The 22206-nt window shown below is 38.0% G+C and overlaps 1 protein-coding gene across 2 annotated transcripts in view; it reads left to right on the top strand.

Annotated features, from left to right (window-relative positions):
- Positions 1-22206, top strand: part of LHFPL2 (LHFPL tetraspan subfamily member 2) — a 124459-nt gene that overhangs the window by 49431 nt on the left and 52822 nt on the right. For both annotated transcript variants that reach the window (XM_027671389.1, XM_027671390.1), the window contains exon 2: positions 14670-14722. The gene's annotated coding sequence lies outside the window, so the exon portion shown is untranslated. The remainder of the gene's footprint in view (positions 1-14669; positions 14723-22206) is intronic.

The following is a 22206-nucleotide window of genomic DNA, read 5'->3' as shown; positions in this document are numbered from 1 at the left end:
AAGCTTCGAGTCCCTGCTGATACATTAAATTCTTCATGGTATTGGCAGGGAAGAAGCAGGGGACCTTTCTTTAGCTAGATAAATAAGAGAAGTGTCAACTCCAGATGCCTTGAGGGAGACACTCCAGACAAGCTTTTAGTACAATTACAGAAGGACAAAGTGGAAGAGACCCATGGGACTCCTGTGTGTATTGAATGTAATTTAGCTTTTTAGTACAACAGAGAAAAGCTCTATAGCAGTGTTTAAAGTAGATATGTTTGTAGTCTTTTGTGTATAAATATGAGTATATGGCACTTTTTAAAAAATATATATACATATATGTGTATGTGTATGCTGTGGTGTTGTAGGAAATGGTATTGGCAGAGGGTACTAAAGCTAAAAAAAAAAAATAGAAGTACCTTTCTTTCAATGCCCACAGCACATGGAAGAAAAGTCAAGACCCTTCCTTAGGACTTTCCTAACATTTGAAGTAAGTGGACTCGCGTGGGACCGGTGCACAGCTCAGCAGCATGGATGCTTAGTTTCGGTGCTGTCCTGGCATCAGCAGAGTTATATGCGCAGGAGGGAATTTTGTTTGTTCACCTAATTTTCTCTACAGTTAATGATTTGTCTTATCTTCCCTTCCCTCAGGTATTCTTTATATAAAAACATATAAAATAATAGAATAAAATTCAAAGTCATTATTATTTCCAGTTTGTGGAGGGGTATGGTAATTATGTCTGCATAACCTTCCTACTTTTCTTTGTATAAATAAGGATATTTGTTGTATTTTAATTTTTAGCCGACCCATATTGCTTATCCTTTTAATATTTCAATGACTTTAATTCAGATTTGTTAAGAACATTTCTTTCAAAGCACAGTGCTGTCTGATCACATGCTCTGCTTATAAATCTTCCTTTTTTGATATCCTTTAAGTTACACAATGGAGTTGGAAATCCATAATTATCATATGCAGTGTATCCTCTCTGTGCCTTCTTATTTATGGAATTGGTTATACTATGCATTTTAAATGGAAACCTTTCTTAAGTAATGTCAGGAATTTTGCTGAGCAGAATACTTTTAGAACCCATCACTGTCCTTCTCTGTAGAGGTCAGACTTTTTCTTCCCTTATCTGAATAGTTTCTTTTTACATAAACTATAAGCATTCTGTTATTTGAAATTTATTTCTTCTGCACCTTTTCTCCATTTTCATTCTAGGAAGTTTCTCTGGTTCTCATTCATGTTCTTCATCTGTTTCATCCAGGGTGACACAGTGTTTCAGCGCTGGCCACATGGTACTACCTAGGTTTGACCTGGTTTCCACTGTTGCCCCTATCAAGGGGTTGTGTATGTGTGCATATGCATGTGTGTAACAGAACTGGAAATAGTGTAAATATTTATTTACATATAAAGTGTTTTGGTTTGGTGTGTGGTGTTTGAAAACACCTCTTTCAGTGTGAGATAATCACATATCACAGGCATCTGCCATTTTAAGAAAAACACCAAGTATTGGAAAGTTTGCAGTGCCGTTGTAGTGCTTGGCAGCAGTATTTGGTTTCTTTGACTGAAGCATCAGTTTGGTGTGACTGAACTGAAATTTTGGGCTTTCTTTGAGGCATCCTCATGTATGACTAATAGTTACTTTAATCCCAGAATTAATTGAAATAAAGTTTGTAAAACCAGTGTATTTTATCTACCCTGAGCCCTCCCTGTGAATTTTTCTCAGTCACTGTAGATAATGTCATTCATGCACTTATTATGTATGGAGGTCAAACAAAGGTCCAAGCCAATGTTATAAGGCCATAAATAAAACAGTTAACCAGAACTACCTGGTAATAGCCAATGACCTAAAATACAGAGCAAATCTGCACTGATGTTTTCATAGTTTCCACTGCTCTGCATCTAAAGGGTCAAAGGAGGCACTTGTTTCATTTAAGGCTGTTTGTGGATCGTTTCTTCATTAATTTGTCCTATTATTTCTTGAGCAAATGTTGAATTTAGCATCCACAGCAAACTGTGGCAGATTTCCTCAACGTAACTGCATCTTGCGTGGCAAAAGTGTTTTTTAGAGTTTAACATATCCTAAAATGCTTTGTTGCTGCCTGCACTTGCATTAGCATATACAGTGAAGAATTGCTATCTAGTCTTCCTTTCTGTGCTTATCAGCATTTTATAGAGATCAGAAGAAAATACATCCTTAACACATAAATCTGCAATCCATTCAAAAGATGCTGTCATACTGTTATAGCCTGGAACATTCTGTCACAACTGTGGAGCTCCATGACAAAACCATATATTTTCTGTGTTGTAGTTCTGTGGGATGTTACCACTTCTGCATAACTTTTAAAAGTTACCTGACAGGCCATAAAATGCATTTTTGTTCTCTGAGAAAACTACTGGGACATGAAATGATGACCTTTAGGAAGAAAATCTGGGTATTGCTTTGCCTTTTGAGTTATAGTCTTTGACTTCTTAAGCTTTTATTAATCATTTCCATCTGAGAGCATCTTATTTTTTTATCTTACTTAGAAAAGAAACAAAAACATTCAGCAAAAAAAGCTTCTTAGACTCATGGTGTTTTCCCCTAACACTTTGGGATACTATTACACATGCTTGCGATTATCTACTCTGCAAACAATTGTCAGGAAACTTCAGCTGTTTTCCAAGTCCCATGGAAGAACAGATGTGGAATTAAATTTCAAACAATGTACTGTTAATCACGTACATGTGGACACAAAATGAACTCAGTGAGAACTGATTGGATGCTTTGTTAGTTGAGCATGGAGTGGAGAATTTGCACTTTTCTTAGTCTTCATTATCTGAACAGTCCTTTGAAAACAGTACTAATATATGGAAAGGATAAGGGTCTGGTTCAGATGTTTAATTCCTTCTAGAGAGCCAAAAACACAGAGAACCACCTGAATGGAACTGAATTATATTATGTATATGAATATAAGTGATTGTATATGTATGTATCATTTTCTTTCATTTGAGAGCACTTTTGATGCTGTAAAGGATATTGAGGAGTAAAGTAGCTGCATATCATCAGTGTGCTTTCAAAAACAATTATTTAAACCAGCCAGCTTTGCCTATAAGAGATTTAAAGTCCATGTTCAATTGCTGGAAAACCATAAGAAAGCAATTATGTCAGAAAACCTACTCATGCTGTGTTCTAAACCTCAGCCTTCCCTGGAAAAATCACTTAAAAAGACAGTCCATACAATTTCGGAAAGCTGGTTTTGGGGGAGAATGGATTAGTATTTAGGGACTCTGGAACTTAGAGCTTCAACTTTACATAATTCTGAATGAGTGCATTAGACAGTCATTGAGATTTAAGGAATTGTTGGATTCTTGTTCTTGGAAATCTTTTTTTTCATTGGTAAGAAAATTCATGGAAAAAGGGTTCTTGATACTTGTTCTGAGTGTGATTGCCCTCACTGAAGTATGTGTAGGTCTTGAAAAATAGCACCTACTAGTAGGAATCTGCATTTCCTGCTGCTGGAGAATAGAAACTGTTGTTAAAATACGTAGCTTATATATATGTGATTATTTTCAGTTATTTGATCCCATGTAGCCTGGAAATAATTTGCCTTCCTGAACCTACAAAATAAAAAAGGAGGGGTGTGTGTGTGAAAAGAGAATATAATACATTTACAACTTCTTAAATTTGATTAACTTGATTAAGCAGACAAGATTATGTCTTGTTTCAGGGTTTATAGTAGTTCCTTGGAATTTTTTAAACCCCTTTAGAAGTTTTAAAATTAGCCCTATCGTATTATATTGAAGGCTTAAAAAGGCTGTAAACTTGGCCGCGTGCGGTTTTTGGCTTGAAAATAACAGAGTTGCCCCACAAGCTTGGAATAGGGTATGAGGACATTAGTAGTGATGCATTTTCCTGCCTCCCAGGTTCTCCATCTAACTGCCTCACTGGCTGTTCCTTAACTTCTCACCTTGCACGTTCATTGTTATGTTTATTCTGGTAGTAAGCAAATGGCCAAAGCCAATTAAAATGTTAATTCCTACTAAAATAGCAAATACAGTGTTTTGAGAGAAGGAGAGAACAGAAGGAACTTTCAGAAATCTTTATATGTTCCAGACATGTTGTCTCTTAGCTTGACTTCTGGAGAGATCTGTGAAGGTTATATCAGAGTTTATGTATTCTTTAAAAAAACCTTTCATATGGATTTCCTGGGGCTGTTTTGCTTGTGCTCTGTGAAGTGACCAATTTCTTCCTTTTCTTTGTTTTTGGGGAGGTCTGCTTGACCTTAGCTTTTCATGTTTTCTTTCAAAATGGTTTTCTTTCTTTCATGGATATTACTTTGTTTATATGCTTTGCCAAAGAAAAAAGAGATAATAACATGCAAAATAAACATCTTTATACCCCCATGTCTTGTTTTTTAGCCTTTGTCTAGAATGACATAAGTGGCTAAGTATTTCATGTTCTTTAAAACATGACTTTGTGAATGTAGTTGATATGGACATTGTGTGCTCTATCAAGACTTAATAAGTGCAGTTATCTTCTGCCTTTAATAATCAAAAGCATGGGATACATACAGTAGTTCTGTATGGTGCTAGTTAAGAAGAAACTGCATTTTTGATGTTTAATACTTTGAGAGTATTTTAAATGGGCTTAGAATGCGTGTTTTGATTTAAACAGTGGGGTATGGGATGGCTTTAAGCTGTTTAATATGTACTTTCTAAGGGGCGATTGGAAGGTATAATAATATACTTAATTGTACAGATCTTTGGATGAGAAGGCCTTTGTAAGGGAGTTCGTTCCCTTGTTGTTGCAGGCAGTCAGGTTGTGTGCAACTTGTTTCATCACGTCATGAGCCTTTAACTTAAAACTAGAAAGCTTTTTTTACCTCTGCTTTTGTTCTTGAAAGGCTATTGCAGACTCTTGCTCTTTCATATGGTTTAGAAATCGTCTCTTAAGCTGCATCTTAAGTGTGTTGACAGTCAGTTCACTGTTATTTTGTTCTTGCTGCAATGTTGACTTTCAATTTAAATATCTCTTCTTGCTAATTAGCTGCCTACAGTAATGGTAGGAAATAATTACACTTCATTTTTTGTCACCATTTTGTTAGGCTAAAGAAGACAAGACCTCATATCTTTTCTTAGCTCTCTTCCCTCAATCAGTACCATATTCCTTTCATGTTCTTAATCCAGTTTGGATGTCCTACTCTTCCCATCACTTATGGATTATAAGAATTCTTTGTAGTGTTCAAAGTAAAACCTCCTTGCAGTCTTCAGTAACTGGTAAGACTCTCCTTTGGGTTGATGATAACTGATATAATCCAAGATTATACTGCCATTCATCACCTCTGTGTCATGTTAGAGGTATTGCCCAACAGGCTCAAGGTAAGTTGTGAAATACTTCTGAAGGTTTTCCTCTTCTCAAAACAATATGAGCATATTAAACAACCATTCTTTAGGAATTCAATCTACCAGTAAACTTTAAAACTGACTCTGGTGAAGAATACCACCTGCACTGTAAGTATGCTGTCTGTTTTTTTTTTCTTTTCTAATGAATTGTTTTAATTTAGAAAGTTATTGTTTAATGAGAAAGTATTTGGTAGGAAAGCACTTTTTTTTTTTAAGTTATAGAACAAGCCCAAGTTAAATGAACTCATCGCTATCACCATCTCAGTTTCTCAACTGGAGACATAAGGAAAGCAGAGAATCTTCCTTCACTCCTACAGTTGTTGATAAAAGTTAAAGGAGAAGACATCAAAAAGGTTTTGTAGCAGACTTAAAAGTTTGGGTGAGGCAAACACCCTCTCATGAGTTTCAGAAAATAATCTCAAAACTGATATGAACAGTCTTGTACAACCTACTTTGGGGAATGTGAAGGTTAATGAGTGGTAGAAGATAAACAAGCAGGAAGCTTAAGAATGCATATTCAGGGGAAATATTTCTGAATAAAAATTACATTCAGTTACTTGGAGTTAGAATTACACAGTTTGGAAGAGACAACTGAAGGAAATGGTCATTTTTACCCTCAAATGGGGAAGAGGAATAAAAAAATTTGAGTACTCTTCTCCACCTTGCACCAGCCATTCCTATTTGAACTGAATCCTTCATGGATTCAGTAAGCCCATTTTTTTGAGCCTGAAGTTGACCTATGACACTCCAGCCTTGCAAGTTCCTTTATACAGGAAATGATAAAGGTAACAATCAATATGTCTTTTTAAAGAATTAATATAATCTTGAAAGGGAGAGGAAAAGCAGAAACTGAGTGCTCTTTTTGCCTTCTGAATCAGGAGACCCTTTTAAAAGTGATTCTTCTCTTTGTGTGTATATCTATATGTGGAGACAATCTTTCATAATCTTCTTTTAGGTAGTAAAAAGAATAGGTCTAGGAAAAATAAAGTAAAACGTAATCACTAGGATCTCATTCTTGTTGAGAATTTATATCTCAGTTTTACTGAAAATGGATTTTGAATAATAATTTAAACAATAAATGAGTTTAAAGAATATTTAGAACTTCGTACAAAATTTGTGCTGTGACAGTCTTCAAAGAGGACATTATAAGCTTCAGAAAAAGCTAAACCCAGACTTTATACTCCTTGTATTACCAGGACATTTTCTTAAAAGATTTTCTCTAGCAGTGTTTAAGTAAATTTACTCAAGAAAAAGCTTAAGATGAAAAAAATTAGAAAGGCAAAGGAAAGCATCTTTGTAATATGTCATCATGGCGAGGCTTCGCGAACGAAGATTTGGGAAGGGCTCTACCCACGTTTGTTGCAAGCACGTTGGTGGCTAAAAAGGCCAATACGAGACAGGCATGTCCGGTTGCAAAAGGCACAGCAGAAAGACTCCTTAGGTGGTATATTCTGCAAGGCTCGATTCTTTCTGCGTAGTCTTTTCTCCTCCGGGGTGATCCTGCGAGCTTTCTCAAAAGCATCAGCAGCGTTATAGATGGTGTGTCTCCAGACGTCCCGATTGGAGGCCCGAGTAGACCAGTTATGTTGATCAATATGGCCGAGGCTGAGATGTTGTTTCAGGGAGTCCTTGTATCTTCTCTTTGGGGCTCCTCTCTTGTGGCAGCCGGTGGCAAGTTCACCATAAAGCAAGATCTTAGGGAGGTGGTGGTCCTTCATCCTTGAGATGTGCCCTGCCCAGCGCAGCTGTATTCTCAGCAACATGACCTCAAGACTTGTGACTGCTGCTTGTTCTGGAACAGATGTATTAGTCACATAATCTGACCAGTGGATGTTTAGGATTGTATGGAGGCAGCGTTGATGGAAGCGTTCTGGGAGTCGCAGGTGGTGGCAGTAGATGACCCATGATTCGGAACCATGTAAGAGAGTAGACAGCACTATGGCTCTGTAAACACTGATCTTGGTACTTTTCTTCAAGTGTTTATTTCGCCAAACTCTTTTATGAAGCTTTCTGAAAGCACCACATGCCTTTGCTAACCTGTTGTCTATCTCTCCGTCAATCTTACCATCCAAGGAGATGAGGCTGCCTAGGTAATTAAACTGCTGGACTGATTTGAGCTCTGATTGGCCAATGGTGATGTGGGGATGATGGAGGACTTCCTGAGGTGCCAGTTGATGGAGAATTTCTGTCTTCTTTAAGCTGACTTCCAGCCCAAAGAGCTCAGCAGCATCTGCAAAGCAGGATGTTAAACGCTGCAGAGCTGCTTCTGTGTGGGCAACAAGGGCGGCGTCATCAGCGTAAAGCAGCTCCCGGACAAGATGGTTTAAGGTCTTGGTGTGGGCCTTCAGTCGCCTTAGGTTGAATAGGCTTCCATCAGTACGATATCGAATGTAGATACCATCCTGATCATCGAGGTCTGCCGTGGCCCTTTGGGGCATCATGCTGAAAAAGACTGTGAATAGGGTAGGAGCGAGAACGCAGCCTTGTTTCACACCGTTCTTTATTAGAAAGGGCTCAGAAAGTGTGTTGCCATATCTGACTTGGCCGTGCTGATCCTCATGGAGTGAGATCATTTTAAGGAACTTGGGAGGACATCCTGAATGTTCCAAAATCTGCCAAAGACCTTTTCTGCTCACAGTATCAAAAGCCTTGGTGAGGTCAACAAAGGTTACATAAAGACCTTTGTTTTGTTCCCGACACTTCTCTTGCAGTTGTCTGAGAACAAATATCATGTCTGTGGTGCTCCTGTTGGCTCTGAAACCACACTGACTTTCAGGTAGAATTCCTTCTGCTATAGTGGGTATTAGTCTGTTCAAGAGTATTCTTGCCAGGATTTTGCCAGCAATGGAGAGCAGAGTAATGCCACAGTAATTTGAGCAGTCTGATTTAGTACCTTTCTTCTTATACAAAGTGATGATGAATGCATCATGAAGGTCTGATGGTGGTTCGCCTAGTTCCCAACAGCGCATCACAAACTCCTGAAATTTAGCATGGAGTGCAAGGCCCCCATGTTTCCAGACTTCGGGTGGAATTCCATAAACCCCAGTTGCCTTGCCGATTTTCACCTGCTGTATGGCCTTGAGGGTTTCTCCTAAAGTGGGGGCAGTATCCAATTCGTATTTCACCGGTTGGTGTGTGATGGACTGAATTGCTGAGTCTTGGACTACACGGTTGGTACTGAAAAGAGTCTGGAAATGTTCAGACCATCTATTCAGAATGGAGGTTTTATCTGTTAGAAGCGTTTGACCATCAGCGCTGAGTAGAGGGCTTTGGACTTGGTATGTAGGCCTGTATGCTGTTTTCAGGGCCTCATAGAATCCTTTGTGATCACCCGTATCTGCACGTAATTGAGTTTTTGCAGCTAGGTCAGTCCACCACTTGTTCTGGATGTCACAGAGTTTCTGTTGGAGCTTGCTGCATGCAAGACCAAAAATTAACATATTTCCTAGGTGCTGTTCAATTCCCACCATTCCTGGGGCTAGCTGATTCTTCCATCTGCAAACTGAGTGTGCTTTTTAATTCTTACCAAGGAGTGGGTAGCTCATTTCCTCTTCCTTGGGTTAGCATCAGAGGAGTGCCTCTTTGTGGGTTTCTGAGCCTGTGTCGGAAAAGTGTCTTAGATGGAGATGCCTCAGGACTTTCAGAGCTCTGTAGAAACAGCAAGATGTTCTCCAGAGCTGGAAAAATGAACAGATGAGACTTGAGTAAGGATTTTCATTTCTATAACATGATTTCACTGACATGCTCAACAAAAGCACGTGGAATGTTGCTCAGGGTCTCATCTTATTTAATTTTACTTACAATGGTTTTGGATTTTGGATTTTGTTTTTTAAGACTGAAAATGGATTCTGAGACATGAGCTGGAGAAGAACAGAATACAATTTAATGTGCTGTAAGTAGTAGTTCTAGCTTTGAATTAAGGTCTTGAGTGCATAATAGGCCTATTCATTGGATAATGTTCAGATAGACCATTTTCAGTAGAAGTAACTTTGCTTTGAGGCCAAATTGAATGGCCTAAGCTTGAGATTTTGTCACTTAGCAAAACAATTACATGAGCCACTGAAGTGTTTCATGATTAAAAAGCAGCTTTTCACTGGTAGAAGGTCACAGGTGATACCTCTGGATGCTTTAATTTGATAAACTACTATTTATGTGTCTTTTTTTTATTGCATTTGTAGAGATGAAAGCTGTGAGAAAGGCGTGGAGATTAGTTCAACATAGAAAATACACATAAGGTGAAGAATTTTGTTTTCCTGACACCACACAGAAGTCTGAATTTGTATTTTGAGGACTCTTAACAGCTTGTTAGTGTTTTAGTAAGTCAGTCCCTAGTTCTGTTTTGTTAGATATCTTGTCTTAAATGTACAGGGAGTTTGAGTGATAAATGAGGTCTTCTTTTCTTTGGAAGGGAGAGGAGGATTGTGCTTAAGGCATTTTTTTTGTTTAGGTTGAAGCCACAAACCAAACAGGTTCCTAATTCAGTCCTGGTGCAGGATTACTGAAAAGTGCAGGAATGTTATCAGGCAATTTGGAGATTGTAATGATTGTTTCATTGATTTGTAATAGTCACAGCTTTTGTCACCAGGATCGTACCCTGACTGTAACTTTGGCCTGAGAAGGAGGTGTGGGATTGAAAACCAAACAAACCCTGCAGCTGTTGGTTTAAAGAAACATGTGTGGGTGGGTAAGATAGAAGTCTTTTTTTCTCCAGAACACCATGATGGGATAGCTCTGCAGCTTTCTGCAACAGACTCAAGATGTCTACTGATTAAGGAAAACAGTGCATTAATTGCTTATGCCTTAACAAAACTCCACAGTTGACATCTCTAGACCTTCAGGAAAAGATAACTGAGCTGTCTCCCTTGGAGACATTCTCTTCCACTTCTGCCAGCAGATAGCTTTGTTCGTAAACTTAGCGTTTTGCAGGCCAGCATGTGGTAATCTGGGAGCAGTAGTTTGAATGCTAATAATACTCATCAGAAGTTGTTATTTATTAAGCCAGCTGACATTTATGAAGAATAGCCTGAGCTTGCCAAGTGTTTCTAGCTCATTGCTGAGGATCATGTCACTGGTTAGAGCATTTAATTAGCAACCCCATGTCTGGGCCCCTGGGTGTTAATGAGCCTCAGCTTCCCCTGGGTCCTGCTCCCACTCTTAGGTGGGGGCCCAGAAGCCTGTGTCAGACCAGCCTAGTGCTGTCAGTCTGTGTGGGAGCTGCGTTACCAGTGTGCCTGTTCCAGTCCCAGCTGCTGTGGTGTTGACCTGGAGCCTACCTTTGTACCATGACTACCAGGCTGCCCATGGGACCTGCTTCTCTTACCACCCATGCAGGCAGCAGGTCACTGAGCAGTGCTGGTCCCAGGATGAAGCTGCTTTCTCAAATCACCTCTTGTCTGGTTCCTCTCTGTGGTGGCCAAGCTGCAGCCACCTAGAGCAGCTTTATGGCCAAACTGGAGCCAAGGAACAATTTCAGTAGCTGTAGATATACTTATTGAAGATGCTGCTGCAAAGCTTTGGCTGCCTTGAGTTGGCAGAGAGAAAGGGTTGATGAAGCAAGACCTGAGCACTGACTGTGGTGTAACTCCTGGTGCAGCTGTGGGAGAGGGACTTCCTGCTTTGCTTTATAGTCCCTGTGACACAGAGATGTGACTCAAGAAGCATATTGTAAAGTGAGCTTGTTAAGTGCTTTTACAATGCCTTTAAAGTAAACAATTTATGTCCTTTTATCCTCATGGGTAACCCTAAAGAGCTCCCATTGATATCCATGAATGTGGGGTCTGGCTCCTGGCTGATGTTCCATATTACTAACTTCAAATAAAGATTTATGTTTAGCTAAAATAAATCTTAGAAGCCAAAACTAATTTTAGAGAGTAACTTTACTAAAAATAAATTTGCATATCTTTGCTTGGTAATAAATGGCTTGTTTAAGAAATGTAATTTGATTCACCTACGACTCAGGTGTTATTGTATTAGGTAACAGGCTAAGAGGAATCTTTCATTCATAGTGCAGGTCTCTTAATGCTTCTGTATTTATTCTGCTTAGTTTTGTGAGAATTGATAGGATTATAAAAATGTAATATTTGCTTTAAACATTTTAATGATGTGTAATGCAGGTGCATTGAGTAAAATATTTTTTTGTAGTGTAAAAATAAGGTTTTTTCTTTTGTTCTCACTGAAATAGCTTGTAAATTAAGTTGCTCTATATGACTCTTTTGAATTTGCTTTAAATTACGTATGTATAGATATGAAGGATGACCTTCTAGATTGAACAAATTAGATAGATAATACAAAAAACAAAACTGGAATTTTTGTCTCCTGTAGGTTTGCGAGAAACAGAGAATAATAAGTCTGAGAAGAAATGTTAAAAGAAACCTGGTTTGTATCTTGAGCTGTTAGCTTCCTGTAGTGTTTAGCATTGTAATAAATTTAGAGGCTGGTTTCATTTGTTGGATTTTTTTTAACCTGCCAGAAGTATATTCCTAAAGAAAATACTTTTCCTTTTCTTGTTTTGCTGTTATTTCTGAAGGTAGCCTTGATGACGCCTATGAAATACTACTTTTTTTTTCATTTTATTTTATGTTGTTCTGCATTGATAGCAAAAGACAAAGAACCCATTGAATGCATTATTTCTATTCATAGTGACATAATTGTCATACAAACCTTCCTGAAGTAAGTAAATATTTCTTTGATTTGGGTAATTGCTGTTATATAATACGTGGAAGTATCATGCAGTAGTATATCTGAAGAAAAAGCTACTTGAAAAGGATGTTTTAAGATACAGCGGATATATCTGTATTCTTTTTTTTATTTAATCTGTGCTGGGTAGCCTAAATATACCTAATTCCTGTTGTGTACAAAGACAGGGTATGTGACATGGGAATGTTATCAAACCAGTTGTGTTCTCTTAACAGTGTCCAGCCTATTTGATTCTACTGTTGACTGTAAATAAAAAGAAACTTGAAATCAATGGCTCTGCTTGGTATAGAGACTCTTTCTCCCTGAATTATACTAAAACATTTCTTCCTTGCAAAAGAGAAGGAAGCTAAAACTGAAGAATGTAATATTTTCACCTTTTCTTTGAGGGGTAGGGCTGATGCAACCAAATTTACAGCTAGTCGAGTAGAAAGAAAGAAACAGATTTTATGTATTTTTGCCAACTGTTGTAGAAATCTATCTGAGCTATTGCAAAATTTGTAAGAGTTCCTGAGAGAAAGAATGAGAGCATACATGTGTTTTTCTCATTCTGATTTGTTTGAAAGGATTTGGCTATCTGCAGCATACAGGAAGTGCGTACTGCCTGTTGATGGTGGGATAGGGGAGGGCACATAGAGTTTCTTCTTGTTAGTTTGGCCACTAATATGGTGGTAAAAGAGGATTTGTTTTTTAATATAATACATGCTCTTTTTTAAATTTTTCCTTAGTGTCTTGTGTGCAGGTGAAGAACATTGCTGTGCCTTTGGCAGGTGGATGTCTCTGTGAGAGAAGGCTTTTCTACAGCTTCAGCTGTGGGCTATTCCTGTCTTACCCAGCCTGTACTTCTCTTTCTTAGGGACCCCAGACTCCAAGCAAGGAAATTTTCCTTAAAAGCACCACTTACTGGATTGCTCAGACAATTAGATTTGTTTACACATACTTAAAGTTGATCCTTCATTTTTTGGTACTTCAGTTTTAAGAAAACAATTTGGCCTTTTTTGTTCTTGAAAGTAGTCTCTATCTGTGCTAACACTGCTATATTTTCATTGCCATATTAACTTTTTGAGACAGAAAAGTTGGAGTAATCACAGCTAGTTGGTCCAGTCATTTGTTTTTTTGGTGAGTTGTTTTTATTGGTTTGTTTGGATTTTTTTCTGGAGTAATATTCTATGTGCCAAGAATTCAGAGGCTGTTTTACGCTGTGCTTGACTTTGCTCCTGATACACTTTCATCTGTCCTCAGCAGCACACTTTGTTAGAAGATCTGCACCAGCTTTTCCGTTGTTAAACCATCTTCAGCAAGGCCAAATTATCTCTCTTTGTTAGAGTATACTGACTTTCTGACTTGCTTTGTTCTTTTATGTAAGGGGAGGTTCTTCATATATCCTGTCCTGATGAATGTATAAAAATGCAGGATTTGTTTTTACTGTGGGAAATCCTGTATTTCAGCATTGGTGAATCAACCTTACCTTACTTTTATCACCTTAATTTATTATTTTTTGGTACTGTGGATCCAAAACTGGATTGCCTGTTCCAGATGCGTATTCCTGGATTGATGGCTAAAGGCAAATAATAGGTTATTAGTGGAATCTTAGCCTGTAGATGTACTCCAGGATATTCTTGACACTCCTTGCTGCCTTGCTCATGTTTAGCCCACTTTCTGTCCAGACCCCCAGCTCCTTTTGGACAATGCTCTCAGGTACGTGGTGTGATTCTGTGCGTTGACCTTTGCAGAGCCAGGAGTAGGACTCAGTGATCTTTGTGGATACCTTCCAACTCAGGATAATCTGTCATTCTGTAATGGTATTTGTAGTCCTTCACTGGACCGTCTCCACTAGTTCCTTGTCTTAGCTTTCTGCACTTCAGGCAGTGTGGCTGGAGCACTTGCTGGTGAAGACTGAGGCAAAAATGTCATAGAGTATGTCTGCCTTCTCCATGTCCTGGGTGGCCAAATCTCCCATTTCCGTCTGAAGGCCCACATTTTCCTTAGTCTTCCTTTTATCACTGAAATACCTATAGAAGCTTTCCTTGTTGCCCTTGACATCCCTGACCAGGTTTAATTCTATCAGAGGTTTTGCTTTTGTAACCTAATTCATGGCTACTCGGACAATCCCTCTGTATTCTTCCCAAGCTACCTGTCCTTGCTTCCACCCTCTGTAGGGAACCCTTTTGTTTGTGTCTGTCAAGGAGTTCCTTGTTCATCTATGCAGGCTTCCTAGCATTTCTGCCTGACTTTCTTGTGGTTGGGATGCGTTGCTTCTGAGCGTGGAGGAGGTCATCCTTGAATATTAGTGAGTTTTCTTGGGCCTTTCTTCCGTCCAGGACTTTATCCCATGGTACTTCACCAAGCAGATCCTTAAAGACACCGAAGTCTGCTCTCCTCAAGACCATGGTTTGTGGTTTTTCTTAGCTCCTTAGTGGTTGGAGTGATGTCTCGAATGCTGCATTTCTAGACAAGCAGAAGTTTCCTGGTAGCAAAATATTACTCATGTGCATATAATCTCTTACAAGCAAAGTTTTTACCATTCCAGCCACCCATACTAATCATAAATATTGTTTTCATATTTTTGGCTCTGTACCTTTCTTACATTTTACATCAATTATTTCTCTAGGTATTGCCAGGCATCTGAAGTGGTTGACCAAGACCTAGGGACTTGGAACAGTGGTAAGTAAATGAAATTCAGATTATATTATCTGTATTTTCACATACTGGCTGACTCTGAAGTTTGACTGCTGCTTAAAGGATGGAAGATGTGCAGTAGGTTATGGCTTTTGAATGTTTTCTTCTGAGCATCAAGTTCCTTTTCAGAGCATTCACAGATTTTAAGAAGAAGAACAGGATGTAGTCTCAGTGATTGCTTTTGATAAGTGAAGCTTCCTCCTCATACCACCCTGATTTAGAAAAAACTTAAAATTTTATTTCAGATACATCAGTTCAGTCTATACTTGTTGAAGTGGTAACATGACCCATTATGTTAAAAACTTTGTAAAATTAGATAATTTACTTGATTCCCTATGCTCATTGCTGATTTTTTTGCATCTTATGTGCTAATTATGTGCCATTTTGACTAGAGAAGAATTCAGGAAGGCTCTAAGGAAGAACTTTGAAAATTTCAAATACTTTAAAAAGTGAGTTTTATAATGCGTTTTATAAATATATTGTTTGTGCTTCCTTATCTGTAGGTATAGGCTGGCAAGGAGAGCCTTACACAGGCAGAGATAAACTCATCAACTCTTAATTGTATTCAATAATCATTGAACACAATAGAATAATAGAATCATTAAGGTAGGAAAAGATCATTGAGTCCAACCTTTGACTGAACACCATCATGTCAACTAAACCATGGCACCAAGTGCATGTCCAGTCAATTCTTTAACACTTCCAGGAGTGGTGACTCCACCACCTCCCTGGGCAGGCTGTTCCAATGCTTAACCACCCTTTCAATGAAAAAATTCTTCTTGATATCCAACCTGAACCTCCCCTGGTGCAGTTTGAGGCCATTTCCTCTTGTCCTGTCACTAGTTGCCTGGGAGAAGAGGCTGATAGAAGAGGAGTATAATAATACTTTCAAAAAGCAACTGCATTTTCTTGCCGAGAGATAGGTATTTGGAATAATGTAATATTTCTGATTCTCTAGTTTCCATAGTAGAGCCAGTTTATGGGAAAAATTTCATATTTATGTTAAGGGATCTCATTTGATTTCAGTGCTGTTAGCAGCAAATATAACTTTTTAGCACCTATATATTTGGTTCTATGTGGTGTTGACTTTGGTGGCCAATACAGTGAGTAACGCTTGCCTTGTTTTTATTATTTTTTGCTTTAGTGACCTCTGAAAATCATGCTTGTTCTTCATTTCTAAAAATACCATTAGTTAAAACACTGAAGGAATTTATCAGTTTAGAATATTTGCACTCGTGTAGTTCTATATTTACTATGTCCTTTCTATTTGTGCTTGTATTTTGCCAGGAAAAGCAAATAAGTGAATTTGTCAGTTAGTTTTGGATAATTCCTTTTTGCCTACTGTTTATCTACTCCTGTGTCCCTATCCTCCACTGCCTGACAATTGTCAGGACTAAAATGCTGTATTCATAGTATCATTAGTGCACAAGTGGAATGCAAGCATCATAGACAGTTTATATATCTTTATTCAACAAAAAATATAGGTATTCTTTCTTTCAAGTTCGATGCTGTTTAAGAAGTGGATAGTTAAGAATTAAAGAGACTTATTATTAATTTAAAATTGATTCTTGGCTAGTGTTACAGATAATGTAACTTATTTTACAACAGTGTGCCTCAGACCAGTTAAAAGGGGAGTCCTGTAGCGCTTAGCACTATAACAGAAACACTAGCACACGCATTAAGGTGGAGGTAACTTAAACAACAACTTGAGCAACTGTCAGCAGCAGCAGGTGGGAAGCCTGAGAGTTAAGTGTAGTGGTGATTGGAAAAATTGCACAGTTAATAAGATTAGTTCTATGCAGATCTAATATGTTGAAAAGAAAACTGAAATTATAACTTTTTCTTCATAACAAAATATGTAAATAATATAATTTCTCTCCAGATGTGCTAATGAGCACAACAAAGGCTAGTTATCTGGGTTTTCTTCAAAGGCTTTGCATAATTTATCTCGGGGGAACATTTGAAAATATCTAAGCAGTTCATTCCCTAAAAATCTTCAGTTGCAGTTAAATAATTCATAAAATTGTAACTGGAAGCAAGAAATAAACAACAAAGATAAAAATGTAAAGGGTCAAATTACCTTCTGATTATCTCTTAAAGAAATCTTTGGTATTTTGATTACTCTTTCCTCTTCTTTCTCTCCCCAGTGTTTCAATATAATTATAAGAACATTCACATACTTGCTGACTTGTATATGTGCTCCTTTTGTTGCAATATGAGTAGGGTAGAAGCTTATAATGCCTTTTCTAATAAACATGAAAGATAGACTCTGATATTGTATTATGCAAAAAAGGACCAGTTATTTTAGTTTTCCATATAATGCTACTAACCAAAAATTGATTGCTTAGTACAGGGGGGTTAAGATCCTTCCAGGACCTGCATATCACAGCTGATGGTGATCCATGCTCCAGTGAGATGCCTCAGCAAAGGCAGATGCTGGTGTTGAACATCTCTGGAAAAGAGCAGGTGCTTGGGGAATGTTAGCCTCAAGGCTCTGATGGGTGGCTGAGAGACTTGTGTCTGAAGATTTGGTGGTTTGATCCCCTCTTTTAATAGCTGAAGTTTCATCAGCCACTTGCTAGTAATTTTGACAGAGGTTGATACAAAGGTGCAGTTCTTGGACTATGGACTTTTGTCATCCCAACTGCTCTGAAACCTGCCAGATGATGTGACAAATATTCTTCTGTCTTACATGAAAATAAATGTTTTGACTAGCTAGTCCTGTTCCTCTTCAAGTAATAATATTTACCTAACTTTCCTGGATAGGGTCCAGGTTGGCAGTGGAGGATGAGGGTTATGCTTCTGGCCTTGGGAACAACTGGGAGAAACCAAGGTGAGGGAAAGCAAGTAGAGTGCCTTCCTGAAGGTCTTTCCTTGTGTTGTTTTAACACTCAGAGGAAGGAATGCTGTGGTTTGCTCAAGGTTTTCTAGCTGTCATCTTATCTATGTGCTGAACTTTGCCTCATGATGGTAACTTCGTGACTTCAGGAATTATGTAGGGACAGGGAGTAGATTTTTGGGTATTTTGTTTGGTTTGGAAAAATGGCTTTGTTTATATCAGTACAGTTTTGTACTATGTACATAATGGCACAGAGACAGGGTGAGTTTTTACCTCTGGAATTGAAAAACAGCATGTGGCCAGTATTCCTGGTTTTACTTGGTTTTGTTAACAGCCAGAATAAATAGGAAGTTATATACTTGTACTGCTTTTCCTCTTTGAACAATCTCCTTTCTGTGTCTGTGCTTTGCCTTTTCATTTTTATTTTTCATATAATTTATGTTTGTCTACACCTTCTTTAGAGAACTTCAAGGTGATTTTAAAGTACTAATCACAAATTGCACCCCACTTGTATTTAATAGAAACAATAGCAGTGGACTTTTTTTCCAATATCTTTCCTTTTGTCTGTCATTAGAGGGAAGAAAGGACAAGTTACTGAGTCTGAAAAATATTGTGGTTTCAAGTTCTTTCCTTGGGAAGGCATTGGAAACTTTCAGATGCTGTAAACCACATTGAACTGATAATTTGCTTATGGAGTAGAAAAAACAATAGTTAATTTTAATGTTATTATTTCTGGAACTTAGTGTAGTTCCTGATGTGGAGATGCTGTGCACAAGCAGTGACTAAATAGCAGTAGCTGCTACAGGAAGAAGTGTGGTGTAGCAGATAGAACTGCCTGTCCTGACTCCTGCTTTCGACTTCTGCCTCTGTTGTTAACCTGCTATTAGGAAAGTAAATTAATTTCTTACTCTTTTTGTCGGCTTAGATTGCAAGGCTTTTTGTCCAGGTAACTGCATCTCAGTTCATGTCACTGTGCTTTGGTGCCTGTGGATTCCTTCAGTTGCTATAGTATTACTACTGTTACTTGCAGGGTTTCTCATTAGCTCTCAGGAGCTCACCATGTGACATGGAATTCTGAAAACACTTGAATATTTGTTTAACAAGAAAAAAGCCAGTAATACTTTTCAGAGCCTTGTTTAATAGTGCATCTGGTCTTGCACAGCTGCAGGCTGATGCCAAAAGGGACGGTATCACTTCAGCTTGTTCTTTCCCTCTTGCATCAGCCCCCAGTCCCAAGGTGAGTTTGAGGTAAGCAGGTGATTCAGAAAAGAAAAAAAACTAACTGCCTGGGAAGGAAACTAAACCAGATAACTATGCTGGCTTGGCTTGTCCTGTGGCTGAGAAATTACTAAATGTAACAAAAGGGACAAAGATGTAATAAGCAGCTGGAATTAGGTGGGGAGAGTAGTACTGTTTCTTTCAGCAACAGGTAATAAATATACCAGATGAGACATAGCATGGAAACCAAGGCTTATTAAGAGCTGCATTTTACACCCAGATTTTGAAACAGCAGAAGAATGTGCTGTGTACTGAAAGTATTTTTTTCTAATACAGCTTTTTAATTGTTTTTTTTCCCCTCAAGTAACAGTCATCTTTGTGATCCACAGTATAATTTCAAGGCACATTTCTGATGCCTAAATATAACTTTTATTTAATTTTAATTGAAATTGAAATCCACTTAATCTTGCAAATTTAGCTGAGAGAAGTAGCTCTTGATGTGATACTTTCTACAGACCTTGTATTCATAATTTCCCCTTTAAACTGTCAAGAGACTTGATTTATCTTGAAAATGACTTTTTGAAGGGCATTTTTCAACCACTGTCCTTTCTCTTAACAATGTATACAACAGATTATATTGGTTTTTTGATCTTACTTTGTTTGTGAGCCTCATGTAATAAGACCTTGTGTTGAAGGACCTGTGTTTTCTTTCCCACTCACCATAGGTTTCCATGAAATAAAGAGGGGTGAGCAGGACCAAGGATGAGAGAAGCAAAATGTTAAAATGATTTTGGAAAATGTAGTGACTAACTTTAATTGAAGAGCCTTTACACACAGCTCAGACATGCTTATGAGGACATGAATATTTCTTGTCAATTGCATTCATGGATGAGGTTGCCCAGTAAATTCAGCCAAGCAAGAGCAAGAACAGTTTAGCAGCAAAAAAAGCAAGTGTGTCTCTGAGAACACTGCAGCCCAGCAGGGATGTTGGCTCTCAAGCTGTCTGTACAACTGACCTAGGCAATGATGTTGCTGAAATTTCACATCTGTTATTTCTTACTGCCCACTTCTTTGGCAACAGCCAATCTTCATTTTTTCCATTATAGGCAGCTGCTGGAACTAAAAAGAGCTTGAGCTCATTTTCAGATGTGCTAAATAGACTATGTTTTACCTTTCTTTTTTTCCCCCCTTTTTTCTACCATGTACTACAGCAGACTCACTTGTTTCAAAGGTGCATGATCTGTGAGTTCCATGCTGTGTATGTGTCTGAAGATAAGCACATGTGTTAGCCTTATGCATGGAAATAATTCCTTAGAAATGGGGCCATCATAATGTCTGGGAAAAGAGATATTCTTAAAAAGAAGCTGTCAGGGAAACAAGAAATCTGTATAGATTGAGAAGGACTGTGGTCAGGAGTCACCAATATTATCATTGAAACCCACTTTCTACCCTGGCTGTGACTGACATTGTGCAGAAAGTAGATCAGTGCTCAGAGCTCAGTGGTGGAGCCAAGAACTTTATGACCAAGTAGAACTGAACTGCTTGAAATAAATAGTTCCTTTTGCATTTCTTGAGGCTGTCTTACCCTTTGCACTCAATGTCCCATAGAGGAATTCTCCTATGTCCTTCTGGCCCTCTCTAACTTAAGCTATTGAAACTGTCAGACTATTTCTCGAAGCTATTAAATGGAGGGAGGTATTACAGCCTCTAAACAAGCTTGCAAATAACCTGTTGAAGGCTGTTCAAACCTGTGTGTCTAAATACATTGTAGAATTGAACCATAAGAATACAGAATATTTTTTCTCAATAATTTATGCTGGCAGATCATGGAAAAAGCGTTGAATGAGAGTTATGAACTGAGAACTGGCCAGCTTGGTGAGCAAAGGTTTCTGGCTGAACTTTTTTTGAATACCAGAGAACCACCAAAATCTCTATTGCAGTGATTTTTAAACCAGCATGAGATATGACTTAATCAAGGACATCTACTAATACGTGGAATCAGGAATCCCTGACAGTGGAGTGCAGCGGTCTGATCACCCTGCGGCAGTTCTGCATAGGTGCAGTGCTTCCCTCAGTCTGGTAGTAAAAGATCACTGGAAGGTAATGAAGGAGTTGGGACAAGGAGTAAACAGCAGAAAATTACTGACTCTCAGTGCAATGGGAGGAATGGATGGGAGGAGGTGAGGTAACATCTGACCCAGAGGTGAGTATCTCCTAAAATACTTCAAGATGCCCATGAAAAATGCCTTTAAATTGAGTATCTTATTTTTCTGAATATTAGAATGGTATTCTGGTGAAATATTGGTAAAACCTCAGATAAAATTATATATTGTTGTAATTGAAAAGAGAAAAGCTATACTAAATGTAGGCTGATTATTTTCTTTCATTTTGCAATTTTTATCTCTTCTAATTTTTTTTTCTCTAAAGCAAAATAGTTTTGTCTAGTTGGTAGAATGTTGCCACTGTCCTTTACAGTGTGATTTTTAAATCCATCTCTTACAGAAATCATACAGGAAGATAAATATTTTCAAAAAGATTGGTTTGGGGGTAAAATTTAATGCAGTAGGCAAAGAAAAAATTATAGTCTCTAAAGATTTATGGATTTTATTAAATGAGGAAAAAATCCTTCCCTGCAGATAATTTTTTTTTATGTATTGGAAAAGTTGAAGCTGAGAAGAACAAAAAGAAATTCTATACTAGGGAGGTTGAAAACATCCCTTGAAATCCAACTAGTTTTCCAGATTGTGTTGAGCATATTTCTCTCTTGAAATTGGCTACTGTTCATATTCCTTCCTGAAACTGTCAAATCTGTTAGAAGTATGATAATAAAGTACTCTTGCATGCACATATGTCAAGACAACATTGTACTCCATGAAATTAAAGCATTTTCTGGGTCTGCCTTCCTGGCATTCTCACCTGTCTGTCCGCTCATGGATGTTTTTCTTTGTTACGGAATTTTTTTTTTAATGACTGTTTTCCTGGCAGCTGGAGGGACTCTACCTCAGAGGTACTCCTAGCATGCTAATGATGATGAAATATAGAGGGGATGATGCTTTTTCTGCATGTAGAATATCTAAGTGAATCTAAAGAAAATTGACCAGATGCCATGGCTCTTAACTAGGAAAGACCTTGTCCTGTTTATTTTTACTTATTTTAATTACCAATCTGTGTGTATAGCTCCTTTTTATTAAAGGCAATCTATGAATAGTAATAGCACACTTTAATTTGTGCTACATTTCACTAAATTATTTGAAAAATTCATCACATCTGTTTTAGGATGGTACTCAGCTAACTCAGGGAATTAGGATTACCTGTGCAAATTCATTTTTTTTAGCATGTTTTGCAACAGTCTGAAAGATTGCTGTGTTGTTTTTTTCAAATGTGTCTTGAGGCACAACTGAAAATTTTATAC

The sequence above is a fragment of the Neopelma chrysocephalum genome, unplaced genomic scaffold, assembly GCF_003984885.1.
Source record: "Neopelma chrysocephalum unplaced genomic scaffold, ASM398488v2 Primary Assembly neopelma1_97102, whole genome shotgun sequence".
NCBI lineage: Eukaryota > Metazoa > Chordata > Aves > Passeriformes > Pipridae > Neopelma > Neopelma chrysocephalum.
Note: the sequence above shows the minus strand (reverse complement) of the source record. Positions and strands in the feature narration are given on the sequence as shown.